The 13,539-nt window shown below is 36.9% G+C and overlaps 2 long non-coding RNA genes across 2 annotated transcripts; both read right to left on the reverse strand.

Moving 5' to 3' along the window:
• Nucleotides 1-1,453: 1,453 nt before the first annotated feature.
• LOC126820722 (uncharacterized) lies at nucleotides 1,454-2,233 on the reverse strand. The gene is made up of 2 exons (XR_007680112.2): nucleotides 1,625-2,233; nucleotides 1,454-1,503 (listed from the first exon to the last, which is right to left on the reverse strand). It is a non-coding gene; the product is annotated as an uncharacterized LOC126820722 (long non-coding RNA).
• Nucleotides 2,234-8,583: 6,350 nt separating this feature from the next.
• On the reverse strand, nucleotides 8,584-8,853 carry LOC126820724 (uncharacterized). Its single transcript, XR_007680114.2, has 2 exons — nucleotides 8,755-8,853; nucleotides 8,584-8,633 (listed from the first exon to the last, which is right to left on the reverse strand). It is a non-coding gene; the product is annotated as an uncharacterized LOC126820724 (long non-coding RNA).
• Between the last annotated feature and the right edge of the window lie 4,686 nt (nucleotides 8,854-13,539).

Genomic DNA, 13,539 nt, shown 5'->3' on the forward strand with positions numbered 1-13,539 from the left:
ACCAGATTTATGCGTTGTAAATTTCCACCCCATATAAGATCTTTGCCGTATGCAATGAAGTTTGAAACTGTAGAAGGTATGCAGAGTTTCCGTGTAATTCATTCAGATCAACAACGGGTATGTTGGAAATGTTATTCAATAGATCATATTATCACTAACTGCCCCGATGTAGAGTCTGCAAACGCTTTGGTCATGTGTCATATAATTGTAAAGGTGTCCCATGTTCGATTTGTGATAAATGTGGCGACGATTGTGAATGCGGCAGTATTGTACAATCAGACAATAAACTGGATGAACAAATTTGCGACACACCTAATATTGATCAACCACACTCGGAAACGAGTGTGTTTTTAGATCCTGATCTCAATAACAACAGTGATGTAAGTAATACTCACAGTGTGTTGGTTCACCAGGCTGATGTTGGTGAAATAAGTGGTATAACAGAGACGGCTAAACCGGGTGATTTGTCGAATACTGATGTAATAATTTCTGATGTTAATAAAAGGTGGAGAAAATATGAATCCTGAAGGTGATAATAATGAATATGAAGATATTGATTTGATGACGATGAGAACGCAATAGGTCAGACACCTATTCATGGCAATAACGATGTTGTTCGGCGTAGCAGGCGTACAAAAGCTTTAAAGGGTTGTAATAAAGAGAAGAAAACGGTGACAGATAAAGGGAAAAAGCTGAAAGCTGTTAAAAACGTGCTTAAAGATTACGGTTTGGATGTGATTACTGGTATAACAAAAAAAGTTCACGGTAGCAATAACTAAAATAAATTGTTCTTTAAACATAACTCTTAGCCTTTTGTTTATGGTTAAAGTAGTATCATTAAATGTAAATGACCTCCTAGATATTAATAAAGTTAAATATATATTTAGTACTTTTGAGAATACTGACATTATTTGTTTACAGGAAACATTTTGGGATGACTCGTTTGTTGATTCGGTGAAACGATTATGGGATGGCCCACTCTTTTTTTCGAATTGTCAATTTGCAAAGAGGAAGGGTGTAGCGATCATGGTTAAAATGATATTAAAGAATGTGTTGTGAATACACAGAAAGATAATGATGACCGAATAGTAGGAGTAGATCTAAATATTGATGAACAGCTTATTTCAATAATTTCCATATATGCCCCAAATGAGTATAAAGAAAGAATTAATTTTTTTGAATATATTAAAACTTTTATTGATATGAATCAACATTTTATTATAGCAGGTTATAGCTGCAAAGCTATGGGGGTCCCTCTTTTAGAACATTCTGTTTAAAACTCATTATTTCGTTTTAATATGCGTTTATTACTTTCGTTATTCGTTACCAGTACAACTACAAGTCATTACACACATTCTATGATTCTACCGAAATTACACGTTTACACGTTGATAAGTTGAAATAAAATCTATTACTAATGCAGAATAAATTGAATGATGAACGTTGAATGATGAATAAATGTTGAATGAATGTTGAATGGTGAATGTCGAGTGAATGGTTTTTCTACAAATAAACAAAATACATACGTGAAAATTATACATACATGTTGGCTACAGAATTATTCTTAAAACGGATTACAAGTACAAATATATATTGGTTTTATATCACTATTATATGTACTTACGACTTGCAAGATAACTGAGGGGTTTACAACATGTTTATGAACCGTTAATAAGTGAACACGTTAGTACGTTGAAAAAATGAATAAAAGCACATGGCTTCATAAAATACAATCAGGCTAACAGCCTTGACCCTAGGTTAAGACAGGAAATGCATATCTAAAACATTGACTTGGATATAATAGCAACAAAATAATGGACTCGGATCTATACAAACGAAATTTGGCCCTAACATTCCGGCCCCTTAAACGTACGGTTTAACCAAATACATATTAGGGCAAAATGAGTACTAATTTTGAGATAGGTCTTTGAAATTCTGAGAATTGTGTCTTAACACAAACACTTCTAACTAGGTTTTTACAGTCATAATACACTTTGGTAACACGTCCCATTTTCCACTGGTTTCGCGGAGCGTTATCATCCACTAATAGCACAATATCGTTTATACAAACATTACGTTTCGAAACTGTCCACTTAGAACGTTGTTGTAAAGTTAAGAGATATTCTCTTTGCCATCGTTTCCAGAAGGAATCTACCAGATATTGAACTTGTTTCCAATACCTTCGATACATGTCTTCGCGTTTAAATTCGCCAGGTGGTAATAACCATGTCGTTGGCTTTACGTTTAACAAAGAATTGGGTGTTAGAGGATTAAGATCGTTTGGGTCACTAGATGCAAATGTTAATGGGCGACTATTTACTATTGATTCAACTTCACACATAATAGTGCGCAAGGACTCCTCATTTAAAGTGACAGTATTGGAGCCTTGTAATAAACCGTTTAAAACTCTACGTATTGTTCTTATTTGTCTTTCCCAAACGCCACCGTGATGACTTCCTGTAGGTGGACTAAAGTTCCATTTTACGTTTCTTTGTAACAGTTCGTTATGTATTTGATTTTGGTTCCACTTAATTATTTCTTGACGTAGTTCGCGTTCTGCACCATGGAAATTTGTACCATTGTCGCTGCGAATCTCTTGAACAGGACCGCGTCTTGCAATGAATCTTCTTAACGAATTAATAAAAAAACTGGTATCAAGTGAATTAACTATTTCGATGTGAACTGCTCGAATAACAAGACATGTAAAAATCACACCATATCGTTTAAGTTCCTTTCGACCTTCTTTTACAATAAAGGGTCCAAATAAGTCGATACCCGTTGATGAGAATGGGAGAGAAGGATTAACTCTATCTGCTGGCAAGTCAGCCATTTTTTGGTCTAACACCGAACCATATAGTTCACGACAATACACACATTTTGATAAAATGTAACGAACAGTTGAATTAGAGTTAATTATCCAGTAGTGTTCCCGCAATCTGGCAATGACATGACCACGACCAGAATGTCCCGATAATTTATGCACATATCTTGTGATTAAAGTGACTATGTGTCCGTTTTTAGGCAAAATAATCGGATGCTTGGATTGTTCAATGATGTTTGCGTGATGTAATCTACCACCGACTCTAATTAATCCATTACTATACACTGGATCAAGGCGATAAATTGAGTTATCTTTGGTTAAACGTTTAGTGTTATCGCTTGATAAAGCAGTAAATGCTTTTGGAAAAGACTTTTGTTGCACAAATTTAAGTACAAAATGTTCAGCTGAGTTTAACTCTTCAACAGTTATAAGTGCCATAAGTTCTCTGGAATCAGATATACGAGTTTTATTCATTTTTTCATTGATTTGCTTTTGCTTAATGTCCTTGGGCAAATCTTTAAGTCGTTCGTTTAAATCTTTTCGAAAATTTGACCATTTCTTTAAATTATTTCGAAAACGAACAATGAGAACGGTAGCTCTTTTAAGTCGATGCCAATCGGAATAATGTTCAAAAAGTTGTGTCGTTGGGTCCAGTAGCTTATCTTGACAATTCGTTAACAGAACGGTAGTTTGCGTTTTTACCTCTGGGTCGTTCGGATCTATTTCAGATAATACTGGCTGTTCTGGCCAATATGACTGTGGCTTCCATAAGAAATCCGGCCCATTTAACCACATTGTATCATTAATCATATCAGTTGCTTGGAGTCCTCTTGATGCTTGATCGGCAGGATTATTTTCAGATGAAACATAAAACCATTGATTTACCAATGAAAGTTCTCTAATAACTGTAACTCTGTTGGTCACGAATACATGAAAACGTTTTTTCTCATTTTTAATATATCTTAAAACGGTAATACTGTCGGTCCAAAATGAAATGGTATCAGGGAAATAATCAAGTTCTTTAATTAAGACAGATTTCAGACGAGCTGCCACTGTAGCAGCGGTTAACTCTAAACGCGGAATAGTAACTGTTTTTAGGGGTGCTAATCTTGCTTTGCCAAATAAAAAACTACAATGAATTTGATTTTGGTCATTAATTATTCTTTGGTATGCCACACAACCATAACCGACGGAACTTGCATCAGCAAATAAATGTACTTCACGTCGTATCACGTTTCCAAAATTAACAGGTTTCAGGCATCTTTCAATTGAAAAGTTTTCCAGAAGTGGTAACTGAGCTCTCCATTTTAGCCAGTCATTCTTGTGATAATCAGAAATTGGGTCGTCCCATCCCTTTTCTTCTTCACAAATATTTCTCAGAATTCTTTTAGCATGTAATATCAGAGGAGCAACAAAACCGAGGGTATCGAACAAGGAAGCAACAGTTGACAAAATACCACGTCTCGTTAAAGGCTTGTCTATTAATTCGATTTTAAATCCAAATTTATCACTTTCTATTTGCCAGTTTACACCTAAAGCTCTCTCTGAAGGTAAGTCAGAGTAATCTAAATCAAGACATTTGACATCTTTAGCAAGTTTATCTTCTGGTAGATTCTGAATTAATAATCGACTGTTACTAATGAATTTGGTTAAATTAAAGCCGCCCTTAGCGCATACACTAATAAGATTATTCGCGAGCTCAATGGCTTTTGATTCTGTTTCACAGGACTTTAAACAGTCATCAACATAGAAATTACGATTTATAGTATCTGCAACACTCAGTAAATGACCACTATATTGTTCTGCTGTTCTGTGTAAAGCGAAATTTGCACAGCTTGGCGACGATATTGCTCCGAAGGGGTGCGAAGTCATTTGATACTCTTCAAGATCATTTTCAAGATTTCCTTCTGGCCACCATAGGAATCTCAAGAAATTACGAAGTGATTGGGAAACCTTAACTTGGTGAAACATTGCTTCGATGTCTGCCATGAAAGCAATTGGACTTTCACGAAATCTTGTCAAAACACCGAGTAAAGAATTGGTCAAATCTGGTCCTTGAATTAAAAAGTCATTTAGTGATTTTCCTTTGTATTTCGCACTGCAGTCGTAGACGACTCTAAGTTTATTTGGCTATCGTGGGTGGTAAATACCGTGGTGGGGAATATACCACACTTTGCCTGGTTCGGTGCGTAAAAGTTCGTTAGGAATTTTTACAGCGTAATTCCTACTAATTAAGGTGTTAATATTTCCGACATAGTCCGACATGTATTCAGGGCTCTTTAAAAGTTTACGTTTTAACCAATACATTCGTTGAACTGCTTGTTCTTTATTAAAAGGCACCATTGTATCTTCTGTCCTGAAAGGTAGTGGTATATGATAATGACCGTCTTCATGAAATATGCTGTTACCAACAACAGATAAAAACAGCTTATCTTCTTGTGAATGACCTAGCTCTGATGAGTTTGGATTATTTTCAGGAAATTCTATTTCAAACAATTAATTAATTGTGAATTGTCTACTTCGCGAACGGTTTCATTAAAAACCAGCTGATGGCATGTTTCAGAGTTCATTTCACTCACAGAAATTCTATTACAGCTGATCATTTTAGTAACTGTGGTACATGTATTCACTGGACCAATAACTGTCCAACCAAGTCTAGTTAATACCGCGTATGGTCCATTGTTCTTGCTTGGAATAACTTTTATGGGTTGAAGTGCATGAGGGCAATTGGTACCAATTAGTAGTCCGACATGAGTAAAGGGAGGTAACTCGGGTAAACACATGGATCTCAAATGCTCCCCTTTTTTAATATATTCAACGGGAATTTCTTTTCTAGTGTACAGTTTAGGAAGCTGTATAATGTTATTCTCACCAATGTCACACACTTCTAAATCAGAAATTATTTTACTTTTAACAGAAGATTGTCCATGCATTGTACCAAGTAGAATTGTGGTGTCCTTTCCTTCTAAATCTAAACGGTTAGCTAATTCTTCTGTAATAAAACATCCAGTTGAACCATTATCTAGAAATGCTAGTGTAAACAAATAGTCGTTATTGTCTTTTCTTTCAAGTTTAAGTAATAAAATTGGCAGCACAAAGTCCTGTTCATCGTTGTCAACAAAACCAACAAAACCGTTTCTTATTTGAGGATTACTTGCAGGTACATACTTATTAACAACGTTTTGATTATTAGACAGTTCTGTACTTTGGAACTGGATACCTGGATGTACGTTGTTGGAAATACAGTCGTTTTCCGTATTAATTAATGTTGGCATGTTGTGATGAATAAATGAAGGATTACCATTTAATAAATTCGAAGATTGCTTGTTGAGGATGTTTGGCGTTGCGTTGAAACCACTATTTAAAGGATTATTATCGCTAAATTCGTTTGGTGATAAGTGAGCATAGAAAGCGTTAGTTGGCTTATAAGCATGGGACAATGGCTGGGTGGTTTTAGCGTTAGGATATAGGCGAGCGTTGTGGGCGTTGGTGAATAAGTGGGCGTTTGTTGAACGTGCTTGGGTGAAAGGATGAGCGTTGTGGGCGTTGTTGATTGAGTTGGTGTTTTGGGCTGAGTAAGCGTTGTGGGCGTTGTTGGGTGAATAAGCGTTGTGGGCATTAAATGGCATAACTTTACTTGCATGTTGTTCATTTTGCTGATATGAGCCGTCAATATGATTTATTGTAGGATGTGATTTACCACATTTTCGACAGGTTTTCTTGAATCTGCATTCTCTTGAATCATGTCCAGGTTCAAGACAACCAAAACAAAGTTGCTTAGAGAGAAATGGGGTTTAACGTCCACTCGACACAAACTAGGTCATTTCGGGACTAACATATGGTTTAACTTTATTTACATAATTCGCTTGCGCGTAGGGGTCTTTAGCAGTGGGAGGAAACCGGAGGCCCCGGAGAAAACCCACGAGGTTGGACAGGCGACCCTACTCCTTGCCACGTACAACCGGGGATTCGAAACCACGCCAGTCGACTCAATGACAGACTTTATGATACAGCGCGCGCACGCTAACCATTCAGCCATCCAACCCCCCAAAGTTGCTTAGACATTAGATATTCACGACGTTGCTCGTATGGTATTTTCATGATCTCAAAACAGGAATCCATAGAATGATTGTCTTTGGAATAATTAAGGCATTTTGTTTTAATGTTCGAAAAGGATTGTCTGTTCCAACCTATATCACTAAAGTTTGTTGCATAGGTTTGTTTTGGTTTAAAATATTGAGGTGGTGGCTTATTAATTAAAGGCCCGGTTTCGAAATTTCTACCAAATACTGGGTCAGTCAGAGCATCTACTTCTTATTGCACAAATATGACAAAGTCTTCAAAATTGATTTGCCTGTTAGATTTAGTTTTAATTTGTTGTACTCTTCTTCTCCAACTATCTCGCATTCCATAGGGTAACTTTTCCATTAATTCTTTCAAATTTTTAGGATGATTCATCTCCGTTAGATACTTTATATCGTTCATAGCATTTAAACAACTGTTTAATGCGAGAGAAAACTTATTTAACATTTGTACGTTTTCAGATTTTAAGGGGGGCCATTTCAGTAGTTTATTGGAATATGTTGTAGTAATCTTGTACTCGTCTCCAAAAATCTTCTTAAGTAGATGTTTAGCTTTTGCTAAACCTTCTTCGGGTTCCATGTGTAGACAGCTTTTTACCAGTATATTTGGCTCACCTTCAGTAAACTGTTCAAGATAGTACAATTGATCTCTTTTACTAGTAATCATTGTTTCGACTCTATCTTCAAATGATTTAATAAATGTTCGATATTGAAGTGGGTCGCCATGAAATTTAGAGAGTTGTGGCAGGGGTAGAAGACTTCTCTTTTGTTGATTAGCGAGTATTTCAGCTAAATTTGTTTGACGTTCTTGAAGATTTGTTTGCTTTTCAATAAGTTTATATAAAGCTAAATGTTCGTTTCATGTTGTACTTGACTTATGTTCTATCGGCACTTGTACGTCTTTCATAACTGGCATTGAATGGCTTGATTTTTCAGGTATTGAAACAAAGGGGTTAGTGCTACACTGATTGACATTAGGTGTGGAGAACATTCCATAGTTATAATTATTTTCTTGATCAAACTGATCAAAATTCAGTGATTCGTATACCGTTCGCCTTGCATGATTCATAGAAATTTCAGTTTCTAACTCTAGTTCATCGCGTTTTCTGTCCAAAATAAGTTGGCGTTCGTTAATTTCATGTTTCTTTTTCAATGCAGCAGCTTTGGCTTTAAGTTCTGCTTCTTTAACTCTCTCTTTGGCTAATGCTGAAAATACTGAATGTTGACTTGAGAACCTTGATGATTTTCTAGATATATTGTCTTCATCCACATGTCCGTTCCAATCAACTTCCTCTAACCAGGTATGTATACGTTCTGTCGTTTTAGCTGGATATTTTTCTGCCATATTACAGTTGTATTATTTTTACTGACACATATTTAATTATTATCACTCACGTTGCTTTATACAAATTGAGTTTTGCACAGATATGTAATAGTCCTAAGTCAAAAACTAAAATATAGCTGCAAAGCTATGGGGGTCCCTCTTTTAGAACATTCTGTTTAAAACTCATTATTTCGTTTTATTATGCGTTTATTACTTTCGTTATTCGTTACCAGTACAACTACAAGTCATTACACACATTCTATGATTCTACCGAAATTACACGTTTACACGTTGATAAGTTGAAATAAAATCTATTACTAATGCAGAATAAATTGAATGATGAACGTTGAATGATGAATAAATGTTGAATGAATGTTGAATGGTGAATGTCGAGTGAATGGTTTTTCTACAAATAAACAAAATACATACGTGAAAATTATACATACATGTTGGCTACAGAATTATTCTTAAAACGGATTACAAGTACAAATATATATTGGTTTTATATCACTATTATATGTACTTACGACTTGCAAGATAACTGAGGGGTTTACAACATGTTTATGAACCGTTAATAAGTGAACACGTTAGTACGTTGAAAAAATGAATAAAAGCACATGGCTTCATAAAATACAATCAGGCTAACAGCCTTGACCCTAGGATAAGACAGGAAATGCATATCTAAAACATTGACTTGGATATAATAGCAACAAAATAATGGACTCGGATCTATACAAACGAAATTTGGCCCTAACACAGGTGATTTTAACGATGTTTTAGATCCTAGCTTAGATAGGGGTTATGGTATGGACACGTGCAAAGCGTCTAGTATTGCTTTTAATAGATTCCTGAATTCTTCAAATTTATGTGACATTTACCGTTATAGAAATCCTACTAAAAAGGAATTTACTCGTGTGTGTTCAGTTAACGGTAATTATAAACAAGTCGGTTAGATTATATTCTTGTTAGTAGAAATCTTCTTACATTTTGTCGACATGTTTTTATAACTAAAACTAGTTTTAGTGATCATTCCATTGAATCTTTAATATTGGACTTTTCGAATTGTGAAAGGGGGCCTGGTGTATGGATACATAATAAATCTCTTTTAAATGATATTGATTATGTAAATATAATTAGAAATTGTATTAATAATGAAATGAATAGTGAATTATTTGAACGTGAGCCATTAGTGTGGTGGGATAATACTAAATATAAGTTTAAAACATTATCTATTATTTATTCAAAGTCAAAGGCTAAGATACGCAAGAAGAGATTTTGGGATCTTCAAAATGATTTACAAAGAGAATATTGTAAAATTGAGGATATTGAGCAAGAACTTTATACTTTTGAAACAACACGTTGTCAAGGGGCAATTATTCGATCCAAGATGAAATGGGCTCTTGAGTGTGACAAAAATACAAAATACTTTCTGACTTTAGAAAAGCAAAGGCAGGCTTCGAAATTGATAAAACAAGTTAAAACTGTAGATGGTTGTGCATCCTTTTATGAGAAACTTTATACTAAAGAATCTGTAGATGTGGATTCACAAAATAAGCTTTTTTCTTTAGTTCAGTCAACTCTATCTGAGGATGATAAATTGTCATGATTTTACTCATGATGAGATAACTAATGCTTTGAAATGTTTAAATAAGAATCGATCCCCGGTTTGGATGGACTAACTCCCGAATTGTACACGCATTTTTGGGATGTTTTAGGCCCTATATATACTATTCAAAAAAAGTAGGGGATATTTGATTTTGGGGGCATAATACTAAAATATGCAAATGACTACGAAAAAAGTCACTATAGAACCTAACAGAAGAAACATTTCCAGTTACATGTGACGCCCAAACGCACCAATAGCTAGGGCGACAACTCAAGCCCAGGATCGATTTATCCGTACCTTGGCCTTGAGAAATCGTGTCATCACAGCAAATCAGATCAGCGCTCGTCTTCAAACAGACACTGGTGTGAGAGTGAGTGGCCAGACGATTCGGAATCGACTGCATAGGGGTCACCTTCGCGCCCGACGTCCTCGCGTGATCCCTTGTTTGAGAGATCATCACATTCAGGCAAGACGTCGTTGGTGTAGGGATCGTCAACACTGGGATAATCGACGCTGGAGCAATGTGATGTTTTCAGATGAGTCGAGGTTCACTGTTGATTTTTTGGACAGACGTAGGAGGGTGTGGCGTCGTCGAAACGAGCGCTTCCAAGACGTTAACGTCATCAGACATGATCGATTTGGGGGTGGTTCTGTTATGGTGTGGGGAGGCATCACTGTTGCTGGAAGAACGGCTTTACATGTTGTTGCAGGGCGTGTTACAGGCCAGTACTACCGGGAAAACATCTTGGCAGTCCATGTTGTGCCGTTCGCACGACGTCATGGCCGCCGTTTCATCTTCCAGGATGACAACGCAAGATGTCACAGGGCCAGGATCGTTACAGGTTACCTCCAACAACAGAACATCACCACATTACCTTGGCCAGCACTGAGTCCCGACCTCTCCCTCATCGAGCATGTCTGGGACATGCTTGGACAGAGGTTACGTCAACGTCAACAACGTCCTGCCAATGTCCAAGAACTTGCTGCTGCGTTGCAACAGGAATGGGACAATCTGGACCAAAATGACCTTAGACGTCTCATTAGGAGTATGCCACGTCGGATCAATGCTTGTTTGGCAAACAGAGGAGGATTTACCCATTACTGACTTGGTTGTGATGCTGTGGTAACTTTGCTGTTTGACCCCGGGTATCATTTTACCCTTATAATGGTCAGTCTGTGCCTTACTTAGTCTAACGATCATTTAGAATAAATCGATGAATGTGAACTTCATTTCATTTTGTCATTTGTTTCTTCGTCAGTTTCATTAGGTGACTTTAATAACACTTAAAAATCAAATATCCCCTACTTTTTTTGAATAGTAATAATAGGTTGTCTATAGTTAAGGTAATTTATCACACATCTAGGGTTTTAACCCCATATCAATTAAGTGGTTTCCATCTATGTGTACATTACATTAGATGTTTATACTAATGATATAGTTTCATCATAAGATCAAAGGTCACTGTTCTCCTAATTTATGGTTTCATTGAATGTTTTGATTGTACATTGTATATATATTTCGTTCCTTCTGTCTGTATCAGTTAATTAGTACTCGTACTGATAACACCTAATGCACCAGAGCTCCAAAGCTATCGACTAAATTTATCTCAGATAAAGTAGCCTAGCTAAGACTCCAAAAAGACTTTTCAAACCCAGAAAGACCACTAGATACTACAAAGATCATCTAGTCCAAAATAGATTTAAGGTTGTCTTTGTTTTTATACCTTCACAAGGTATAAGGTTTATTTTCTTTATATTTTATCATTCTTAATTTATCTTATTTTATTTTACTTTATTTTCTTTAATTTACTTTATTTTATTTTCCTTACCTCCTTCCCCAGTGCTTTATTGTTAGGATATTGTTAGGATATTATTTTTACCTTATTTCTATATATATATTAGATATTAGCTAATTTTCTTAAATTCTCCTTCTATTTCATATTTCTCCACTCCTAATCTAATCTATTTTTTTGTTACTTCTTCTTTTTACCCCTTTTTTCAACTCTATATACCACCTTCCTATCTTTATTTAATTATTTCTATTTTTCTCTATTCTGTATCTATTTAATCATTTCACTTTTCTTTCTATCATCTACTAACAAAGAAGCTCAGTGTACAAGCTTCTTAAAACAATAACAAGCTAATTTATTTCTATAGCTAATAAGCCTGATAACTGTTAGGTACACTCATACAGGCAATAGGAACCCATAGTTAATTAGTATTAATTACACTGATTGACTAGCGCTTCTTTGTGGAAAGGGGTAACAACAGGTATATCAGCTTACGTCATTAATTAACGACAGAATACATCCTTAATCAACACTGTTCAGTCCCTCCTTTTGTTTTCCATTGTATCTTTCGGCAGCATAAGAACGATGGCGACAGAGGCTAGCGCACCCATGTCCATGGCTGACGCTTTTTACAACAGCCCTGCACCGAAGTTCTTTCCTGCGGCAAAAAGGAGAGAGGAACAGCCCCACGTCGTACTAGTGAGGCTACTGGAAGGCAAGTCCTTTCAAGGAGCCAAACTTACGGCTGTTTGGAAGGAACTAAAGAGTAAGTGGGGTATTACTAACATACCCGACTTAAAGATCACTGTGTCAGGCCAACTCAGACTTGCCTTAAAAAGTAGGTCTGAGATGGATCTGGCGCTGGCTCAGAACGTACTTCTCGGTATGACCGTGACGGTGTCCGAACCGATCACCTTGTCTATTGATAAGGTGGTTGTTCATGGGATACCGACCGAATATACCGGGGAGGAAATTCTGGAAGATCTTACAGAGAGGGGGTACCATGCTACCGAGGTATATCGATTTAATGTGGCCCAGGGGAAGGATCAGGGAAGCCTCGCCCTATCCTTCAAGAAAGGTACCTCACCTGAGGCCCTTAAAATCGTGTACCTCAACCGTCGTACCCACCCCTATGTTCAGAGGGTGAGGCAGTGCGCCAACTGTCAGAAACTAGGACATACGGTAAAGTACTGTAAGGGAAAAACCGTATGCGCCCAATGCGGAGGAGAACACGCGGTGGGTAGCAAAATTAACTGCTCAAACTGCAAGGGCAGCCACGCAGCCAACTCCCCGCAATGCCCAAAAATACAAGCGACCAAAGCAACGCTACGTCTGCAAAGCAAAGATAAACTTACCTTTAGGGAGGCAACCCAGCAAGTAAAGAACAAGGAGAGATAAGCAAAAGTAGCCAGAGAACCGATGGTGGAACCAAAACAAGCTCCAGCACCGACTCTCTCGACGTTCGATGCAACCCCCACCCCTAAAGGTAAAGACAAGAAGAAGAAAGAGAAGAAAACATCTACCAAACCTGTAGAGGTCAAACAGAAGACAAATCCATCCAAGAAGAAAGAAGAACCGAAAACGAAGATTCATGAAGAACAATTCAATCCTAAATTTAAAACGGAAAGTGGCTTCATGAACTTCATGATCGAGTTCCTCAGGGTGGCCGTGTCCAATGAGGACCAAACTACCAAGATGGCAAGCCTACTCGGCAAAATAAAGACACACATGGTCAACGCCGATGTCCTGTGTGTCATGATTAATTCAATCAACACGGTAAATGACGAAGAAACCACAAAAGGCGATCAAACGGCAAACCTCGCACTCCGTAGAAGGATATCTCATGTTCGTCACTACAGCACTGGCGATATGTCCAGTTGCTTGCCGGTTTTAACACCAAAGGCGAACACTAATGA

The sequence above is a fragment of the Patella vulgata genome, chromosome 5 (assembly GCF_932274485.2).
Source record: "Patella vulgata chromosome 5, xgPatVulg1.2, whole genome shotgun sequence".
Classification (NCBI taxonomy): domain Eukaryota; kingdom Metazoa; phylum Mollusca; class Gastropoda; family Patellidae; genus Patella; species Patella vulgata.